This window comes from Nematolebias whitei, chromosome 3 (genome assembly GCF_014905685.2).
Source record: "Nematolebias whitei isolate Nwh7 chromosome 3, NemWhi1, whole genome shotgun sequence".
Lineage (NCBI taxonomy): Eukaryota > Metazoa > Chordata > Actinopteri > Cyprinodontiformes > Rivulidae > Nematolebias > Nematolebias whitei.
Genome location: NC_056500.1, coordinates 16,340,938 through 16,351,185, shown reverse-complemented (window position 1 = coordinate 16,351,185; position 10,248 = coordinate 16,340,938).

Sequence of the window (10,248 nt, the reverse complement as noted above, 5' to 3'; positions counted from 1 at the left end):
AAATGTTACATTTAGTGTTGGGATGATAGCACAGATCAGTGGTTTCAGGTACGAATATCCACTTCACTTTAAAGGAGTTTTGTTCCATTTATAAGATTTATAAGATAAAAATTCACATTTCTTTTTGAACCAACAGTTTTAATTGAAACGTAATATTGAGATAAGGTTTAGGGATTGTCACAGAAAATAATGACAAGTTTTAGAGTTGCAAAGTTTTATTTAAAAGGCTCTGAAAGTATACATTTTCAGGCTCAAGTACCTGTAAAGGTGGACTGACCTTTTGATACATTTATCTGTAAATATAGTTTGATTTCTGAACTCTGATTTAATCGTTTTGTTTACAGAAAACCTGATATAAATGGTAAATGAACTGTACTTATTTAGCAAATGCGTTCACTACCTGAACAGAAATGAAAGGTAATGGAGGAGCCTTCAAAGAAAAAATGGTTAATTTTCCCATCCATCCATCCATTTTCTTTACCTGCTTATTCCATTTTTGGGTCACGGGGGTCGCTGGTGCCCATGTCCAGCAATCACTGTGCGAGGGGCGGGGTACACCCTGGACGGGTCGCAAGTCCATCACAGGGACACATATAGACAAACGAGACAAACAACCATTCACTCTCTCACGCACACCTAGGGACAATTTAGAGTTACCAATCAGCCTAACATGCATGTTTTTGGACTGTGGGAGGAAACCGGAGTACCCGGAGAAAACCCACGCATGCACGGAGAGAACATGCAAACTCCACCCAGAAAGGCCCCTGGACCGGGGTTTGAACCAGGGACCTGCTCGCTGAGAGGCAGCAGCTCTACCAGTTGCGCCACCGTGCTGCCCCGGTTAATTTTCCCATTTTCCTTAAAATCTTCTTCAATCTGTTAAACAAGCAGCCCAAGAGCATTTTTTTAATTCAAGTGCTTCCATTTAAATACATAATCTTTGTAAGGTACAGTCTGACAGTTTGACCTCTAAATATCAAGCTGATGCTGCTGTAAAAATAATGACATCATCAATTTATAACTGTTTTAATTTTATTTTGGGAGGACCTTGAATATGGAGAAAAAGACTGACCTAATTTGGTTTTCAATTACTGTGACATGTCCCGATCTTGATCTCGGAAAATGAATAAACAAAGAGTTTTGCTCTTGGATCAACGTCCACCCAAAATATGATTCAATTACTTTTTCTTGTCGTACTTACTTATGTCATATGGTGTGGTACAAAGAACATCAACTAAGACAGAAAGGAGTGTGTAGGTGTGTCTAAGGAAGTGGAGGAAGGACTCAAATCAACCATTACAAATGTCATTAATGAAAAAGAAATATATTAAAGTGGACCTGGAGAACTAGCAAAAACAAGCTTGACAGCTGTACGTTTAGCATAAGGAACACACTTTTTAACTTTACATTTTACAGGGATGTTTGGCTCACGTGCGGCACGGTGGCACAGTTGGTAGAGCTGCTGCCTCTCAGTGAGAAGGACGCTAGATCAAATCCAGGCCAGGGGCCTTTCTGGGTGGAGTTTGCATGTTCTCTCTGTGCATGCATATTTTGGGGTACTCCGGTTTCCTCCCACAGACCAAAAATATGCATGTTAGGCCGACTGGTAACTCTAAATTGTCCCTAGGTGTGAGCGAACCTGTCCAGGGTGTCCTCTGCCTCTCACAGCGGTGGCTGGATGTGGGCACCAGTGACCCCCATGACCCAAAAAAGAAGAAGCAGGTAAAGATAATGGATGGATGGGTTTGTCTCACATAATTAGAACAGCTTATGACACAATTATAAAATTGAAAATTAAAAGCTGAAGAGAACTAAAGAAGCAGGTGAAGAATAAAAAGACAAAATTGACATTAATTAACAATTGCTCTCAGTTTGTTACTATTGATTTACTTATTGGGGAACAGTAATACACCGTTTGGTAGTAGAACAGGATCTGCTGGTTATGTTATTTTTCACTAAAACTTGCCAACTCCCAGCTAAAATACACACAAAAAAATACATCAAATATGAAAAGTGATGCACAGTATTTAAATACTTTAGCTTATTTGTCAGTTGCAGCTTTCCGTTTCTGTTGTTTTATTTATTTTAGCTAATATTTCTGTAAGCAAAATCGGTACCACTTTACAAAAAGGCTCCCATTATAGATTCTAATAAATAGCTTATAAATATGTTATTAATTCCTCTATAAACACTTTACGCTTATTGTGCTTACAAGGTAGTAAATTAGTCTGAAATGTTTAATATAACAACTCTAGATTAAATGTATAGGTGAACAGATCTGGCTCACTATTTGGAAAGAAACTGGTCAGTTTTGTCTCTGTCACACTTAATTAATGCATAATAAGCAGTTATTAATGATTCATAAAATGTTTATAGAGGAATTAATAATGTATCTATAAACTATTTATTAGCATCAATAAGGGGAGCCTTATTGTAAAGTGGTGCTGCAGAATCTTATGAAGAACTGAATCTATCGCGTTATCATTTTCACTCATTGGCTCTTTGAAGCACAACCTGTGTTTGTTATTTGCTCTCACTTTGACGTCTCACTTTCTTCTGTCTACTTTCTTTATTATCTTTGTCTACCTCACTTTTCCCTTTTTCACCGTTTCTGTGAAGTGCCATTCCCACACATTGCAGGTGTGGTTTCACCCAAACCCAGCAGGGATTTACAGTGAAAACATCTCTGGTTACCTTTGTTTCTGGAGTTTTGCGCCCCCTCAGTTTTTACAACGGTCTTGTTTAAAGTCATGAATGAAAAATTACATTTTCTTTCTAGTGGTTTAGAGATATTCAGTAGCAATTAGAAACCCAACACAAGTAGTGCAAGCAAACATTGTGCTGATTCAGTCTCCCTGCTGCTTGTTTCTGTGACCGAAGTCTCAATAAAGTTTGTGCAGAGTCTGGAGAAGGTTGAGGCCCAGTCTTTCTTTGGAACTAGAGCAATATATTCTTTAGCTAAAGGAACCTATTATTTTATTTGCAAGTTTGTAAAAAAAAAAAAAGAAAAGAAAAAGGCTCATTACAGTTTGAACAATCAAATGCATTTTTCTTTAGTGGAAAAAAAAAACAAAAAAACAATTACTTACTTTTTATACAGCATATTTTAACATGAATGTTGTACATTTAATTTATTTACTGGTATGTTTTTTATTACAGTATACAGTAAATATACAGTAAATATGAACACATTTTTTTATTCAATTCAATTCTTTTTTTTTTTATATAGCACCAAATCACAACACAGTTGTCTCAGGGTAATTTACAGGAACATTCACATACATAGAAAAGCCAATTAGTAAAGTCCTCTATCTAGTGAAGGAAGTTAAAAGTTGCAACAACAAAAAAAACATGAGCTAGTGTGAAGCTATCGCATCTGCACGCAAACATCAGGACTCATGATGGGGGATGGTGTCACTTTTGGCCAGAATCAGCTGGTTGGCATTTTGATTTCAATTATTAGCAGGTCTGATGTGATTAGCAAAAGGTGATAATCTGTCAATGTGATTCTTATGGTCATAACATGTCATTTAAAATACCTCATCCTTATCGAATAAATGTAATTGCTAACAAAGACAATGCATACAATTCAAGAATTGTATTTTTAGGAATAAATAAACAAACAAATAAATAAAAACATTAGTTTTTTTCAATAGCTCCTAAATGTTCTAGGCTAAAAGCATGTCTTAAAGACATAAAAACCTGGATGACCCTTAATTTTCTCCTGTTGAACACAAACAAGGCTGATGTTTAGGTTTTTGGACCTGAGCATCTTAGTAATACAGTTTTCAGTCTTTCATCCTCCATAGATGGCATTAATCTGTCCTCCAGCTCTAATGTTAAAAATATTGGTGTTATTTTTGATCAGGACATGTCTTTTATCCCCCACATTAAAAACGTTACTACAACTGCCTTCTTCTACCTGCGTAATATCACTAAAACTAGAAACATCTTGTTTAAAAATGATGCCGAGAAACTGGTCCATGCATTTGTCTCGTCTAGACTGGACTATTGCAATGGTTTATTATCTGGGTGTCCAAATATGTCTTTAAAACATCTTCAGTTGATCCAAAATGCTGCTGTCAGAGTCTTAACCGGAGATTTAGGAGAGATCATATTTCTCCAGTTTTGGCTTCTCTTCGTTGGCTCCCTGTCGGGTCCAGAGTGGAATTCAAAATCTTACTTCTAACCTACAAAGCTCTCAACAACCTAGCTCCATCTTATATGACAGATCTTATTGTTCCATATTTTCCTAAAAAAGCATTTCGCTCTCAGACTGCAGGTTTACTTGTGGTTCCTAGAATTTACAAAAACAGAATGGGAGGCAGATCTTTCAGTTATCAGGATTCTCTCTTGTGGAATCAACTTCCAACCTCTGTCCGTGAGGATGACACATTATCCAGTTTTAAAACTAGGCTTAAGACTTTCCTTTTTGCTAAATCCTATAGTTAGGGTCAGTTTGGGTTTCCTGAGCTGTCCCTTAGTTATGCTGCTATAGGCTTAGACTGCTGGAAGACAAACTGACCACACTTTTCACTCTACTACTGTCTTTACTTACTCTGCTCAACCTGTTTTGTATTTGTAATTATTTTTTCTATCCTTAACGTGTGTTTTTTTTGTCTTTCAGTGGACCTATACCTGGACCTACCATTCTGTGTTCGTCTGTCTCCTTCCTGTCCTCTCAACCAGCCGGTCAAAGCAGATGGCCGCTTGCCCTGAGCCTGGTTCTGCTGGAGGTTTCTTCCTGTTAAAAGGGAGTTTTTCCTTTCCACTGTTGCCACTGTGCTTGCTCAAGATGGGAGACTGCAACGAAGCCAAGATTCAACTTCTCTGCTGGATTCCTTAGATAGCAAACTTTACTAATTGTTTTTTCTATGTTTGCGAACGTTCCTGTAAAGTGCCCTGAAACAACTTTGTTGTGATTTGGCGCTATATAAATAAACTGAATTGAATTCAGCTATATAATTGGGTTTGTGGTCAAATTCTCCTATCACTGATGCCTGAAAACGAACCTTTAATTTATTAATGATGGTGCAACAATACAGTAACATCATATTTATGTATTTATTTATTGCTGTAAGGGAGATTTTTTTTATCTTTGAGACTTGGTGCTCTTATACATTTTAGCATGAAATCTTCCATCCATCCATTATCTTCCACTTGTTCCAAAGTCGGGTTGCGAGAGCAGCAGCTTGAGCAGGAAGGTCCAGACATGTCTATCTACAGCCACCTCTTCCAGCTCTTCTGGGAGGACCCCAAGGCGTTCCCTGACCAACCAAGAGACATAGTCCCTCCAGCATGTCCTGGGTCTCCTCCCAGTTGGACATGCCCGAGCAGCTCCCTAGGGAGGTGCCGAGGGAACATCCTTACCACATGCCCGAACCACCTCAACTGGCTGCTCTCGATGTGGAGGAACAGAGGTTCTACTCCAAGTCTCTCCTGGATCACTGAACTTCTCACCCTATCTCTAAGGCAGAGTCCAGCTACCCTGCGGAGGAAACTCATTTTAGTCACCTGTATCTGCGATCTCGTTCTTTTGGTTACTACCCAGAGCTCGTGATCATAGGTGAGGGTAGGAACATAAACCGACAGGTAAACAGAGAGTTTTGCCTTACAGCTCAGCTCCCTCTTCACCACAACCGTTGTGGTTTAAACTCTTCTGGATTAAAAGGTCAATATGCGCATATTTTCCCATATTTTGAAACGTTTTATTTATAAGCAGTAACCAGTGAATAAATGTCGTACCTCAATGTACAAATGTCGTGCCTCTTTGTGCAATTATTCTTCAGCCCTTAAACTGCCCGTTAAAGTTAAACACAAAAGCATTTTTGTCTGAAGTCCAACAGAGGTGTCCTCTGAGATATTGCAAAGAATAAAAAAATCAATTAGCCTTATTGTTGCCCATTAATTGACAAAATATTAGGTCTATTGATGTTCACAAATGAAAGCTTTTGCTCATCACAGACCCAAATGAAAACAATGACCCTTTTCTTTAAACCGTGCTTTAACAAACAACCACACATTATAACACACCCACACAGAATTTACTTCTCTTCAGCTACCTAATAACCCTCACTCCTGTACACACCCGGCCACTTTAAGACAATTACAGAGCCTTTTTGCCTTGGGAACCTTTGTCAGTTTATGGTCCAGATACTGCACTCAGGAGAAAAAGACACAGTCATGAGATGCCAACTAAAAACACTATAAAATGCTTTGCCATGTGGTATAGGTACTGCAAGCTGTTAGCCTTGAGGTAAATGGTGACATATATCCTTTTCCCGTTTTTGCATTTTGCCATTATAGTACATTAATGATAAGACATTTAGTGCGAGGCAAAAAGAGTCAGAATAGTGCTTTCTTTAATGACTGTTTCTTCTATAAGACATATTATTGAAGAAATTTTGTTATTAAAACAGATAATCCCTCCACACAAAGGATTAACATATATGTGATGCATCAAACGGCCCCTTTGGGGGATTTTTGAATGTTATATATCCATCAGCCACAAGATAAAAGCACTTAACTTATTGTTCAGCCTCCATCATGTCTTTAAAATAGTTCTGATCATCAAGACATAAATTGAGACCTCTGAAAACAGAAAGAAAAAAAAAACTCATCAGCTCTTACAATAGTTTTTGCCAAAATATAATAAACTTTTTTTTTATTATTATTAAAAACTGAACAGATGCAATTGCTAACATCTGGGTAAAACTGCAAGAATAACTTCTGTGTCACAGAGTTCTTTTTGGTTAAATAGTGACAAACTAATACCCATCTTGATCATTTTCAAACCATGTTTGATGTCTCTTTTACACAAAAAGACACAACCCCCCACAGAACACAGAACAAACACTCCAAACACTTTCCATATAAATGCAGAGTGGAAAGAACACTAAAACCAGAGTAGGAGTGAGCAGATGTGCCCGACACAGAGATGACACCATGTCGCTGGTGTTTAAAAAAAGCCACATCTGTCTGAAGTTGGGGACGTGTAAAACATCCATCGTCATTCAAGCAGCAGAGAAGGAAGAATCTGTGCTTCTGCAGCTGTTGGGTCTGATGTCGTTTTTTTTTTTTTGGTAGTAAAATGTCAGCATTGCTATTGCATTCCTGGTTATGTGCTAAAAAATGGGGAAAAAACAACTATAAAAAACAACAAATAAGACAAACAAACCATCCATCCATCATCTTTTTACCTGCTTCTTCCATTTGGGGTCACGGGGGGTCGCCGGTGCCCATGTCCAGCAATCACTGTGCGAGGGGTGGGGTACACCCTGGACAGGTCTCCAGTCCATCACAGGGACACATAGAGACAAACAACCATTCACTCTCTCACCTAGGGACAATTTAGAGTTACCAATCAGCCTAACATGCATGTTTTTGGTCTTTGGGAGGAAACTGGAGGACCAGGAGAAAACCCACGCATGCACAGAGAGAACATGCAAACTCCACCCAGAAAGGCCCCTGGACTGGGATTTGAACCGGAGACCTGCTCGCTGAGAGGCAGCAGCTCTACCAGTTGTGCCATCGTGCTGCCCACAAACAAACAAACAAACAAAAAATAATAAAATAAATAAATATATATAACGTAAAAATATCCTATTCCTGAAGGTACTTACACAATGACTGGATATTGTGAAGTTTTTAACATGGATTTATCTTAGTAAAAATTAGAAATAAGACTAAATTACATTTTTACAAATTACTTAAAAAAAAAAAGTTATAAACAAAAACAACAACAAAAAATGTATATGTGAACCCACACGTTAAAGGGGTCTGTGAGAAAATCTGGCAAATATAAAGAAGAAAAGCTGCTTAAAAGTTAAATAATAATGCTGAGAGTTCCAGCAGTTTTCCTTTGCAGCTCTTCTACACCAGGGGGCGCCAACAGATCCACATGAGGATCATTCACCGGATGAGCTGCACTTGATGACTGCTATCTGACGCTGGCGCATTATCTGCCTTACAGTAGTTGTGTTCCAGCATTTTCATGGTTCCTTGTGTTTTGTTAAAAAAATAATTTTAATGTCTTGTTGCAGCTTGACTCCTGTGACCCTCCTGAGCCTCCTTGGGCAGATGTGGCTGAGTGGTTAAAGTATGTGCCCTCCAATGGGAGAGTTGGGGTTCGATTCCACCAGCAGTCACATGCTGAAGTGTCCCTGGGCAAGACACTGAACCCCTCCGATGTGTGTCCCATCGGTGTATGAATGTGATAAAGCACTCATTAATCTTTGTATAGATCTAGCAGGGTGCTGAATGGGTAAATGAGGGCACAGATTGTTGTAAAGAGCTTTGAGTGTCTCGATAAGATAGAAAGGCGATATATAAGTACAGTCCATTTACAATTCATGATCTCTCCAGATGTTCCCTACCTTCCACCACTTACCCTACGTTAAGGCTTCTTTGGAACCATTTGGATTTCACCCTGCAACAACCCTGCCTGATTAAAGTAAGAGCCTGAACACCAACACCAACCTCCCAGAGGAGTTTCTCATTGATGCTGTCCTTTACTCTCCAGGGTTCCTGTCCAGGTCCCACGATACACTGTTCATTAATATGCACTTTGTAAATAAACACTGTTAAAACTTCTTCCTGGTTCTGAAGTCGTTGTTCTCATTCACATAACATCTGGGTATAGACCCAAACCTTACAAATAAGAATGATATTGTTCTTTAAAAATATATTCAATTCATCAAGGGAGAAGAGTTTTATTTCTGGTGGGCAACTTCTGCTTCCAGCGTGACTAAGCTGAGGAGCAAAAATACTCCAGTTCATACTTGGTATTGATTCAGATAATTATTTTAAAGTCTTCAGTTGAGTTGCTTCTGTTTAAACCTGCTATTATGGTGCATTTAATGATCTCATCTTTGAAATGTCAAAAATCACCTTTAAATAACAAATGTTTGGGGGAGCACAGATGAACCAGAACATTGTTTCAAATGATTGGAAGTACTTTCAGGAATAATGCATTTATAATAAATAAAAATGTTAGTCCACTTGAGATCATAAATTGTAAAAAAAAAAATAAAAAAAAAACATGTCAAGGACCATGAACTGACCTGCTCATTTTGGGAGAAATAATCTTGAACCCACTTCCTGTAAAGCTATACAGTGTTTATTACAGCCTCTTTTGATTGAGGTCATGTTTGCTTTCTATCTCTCCTGCAGGTCGATTACTGTACTGCACTGTGCTGGTGAAGATTCTGATGCACTGCACTGGTAACAATTTCAAAGCCAGAAGAGGAGACAAGAAATTAAATCTAAGATACGAGAGAAAATGTAGTTTACAGACTTACAAAAAGCTCATTTGCGAACAAAATGACAACACACCTTTTGATGCTGAGAGAACATTCATGGCCACTCAGGTCAGCCATTGTTTAGCGGAACAAATTTACTTGAAATTTGACATCCGTGCTGCAAAGTTGCTTTTGCAGAGGTGCTTTTGCCGTTCTGCTGCAGTTAAGCTCTGTGCGACGAGTTTGACCATCTCATTTCCATTTAAACGGCTCAGTGGAGTCTCATTTTCAGATGCAATAAAAACCAATGAGCTGATACAAACAGAAAACTCTAGCTGTTGTCTTATACAAACAGCATATGGTTTGCTCAGTGCGGCTGCACACGGCAGCACTCCTTCAACTTCATTTGCTTTTCCGTCTCAGGTTGTCCTCTGGACCATCTGCACAGTTAAAGTTACTCCTTTAAGTTTCTTTCAGCCAAAACTTTAGAACGATGTGGTTTTCTGTAACATCCTGAGAGATGGAATTAGGTTTTTAAATTTTATTTTTGAATTTTTGTGTACATTATTATTTATGATGCAAAATTATTATTTAAATTTATGTTCTGGTCGCTTTAAGACAATTAAAATTGGTTAAAAAATGCATTTACCAAACTATTAACCTTCTCCATCATTTAAGTTTTCATCTCTGTGAGGTGGATGCTAAGGATTATTGTGCTGCAGTTTTCTTAGACCTGTCTAAAGCTTTTGACACTGTGGATCATGGCATCTTATGTCATAAGCTCTCAGAAATTGGTTTCTGAGATTATACTATTGGTTGGTTCACTCAGATTGGAGGCAATGTGTTCAACATAATGGTATTTCTTCCAGTTATTTAATGGTTAACAATGGTGTACCACAAGGCTCAGTCTTAGGACTCACTCTCTTCTCAATCTACATAGGTAATGTAGGTCAGAGCATCCCTGATGCATCATTACATTTCTATGCTGATGACACAGTTGTTTACTGTC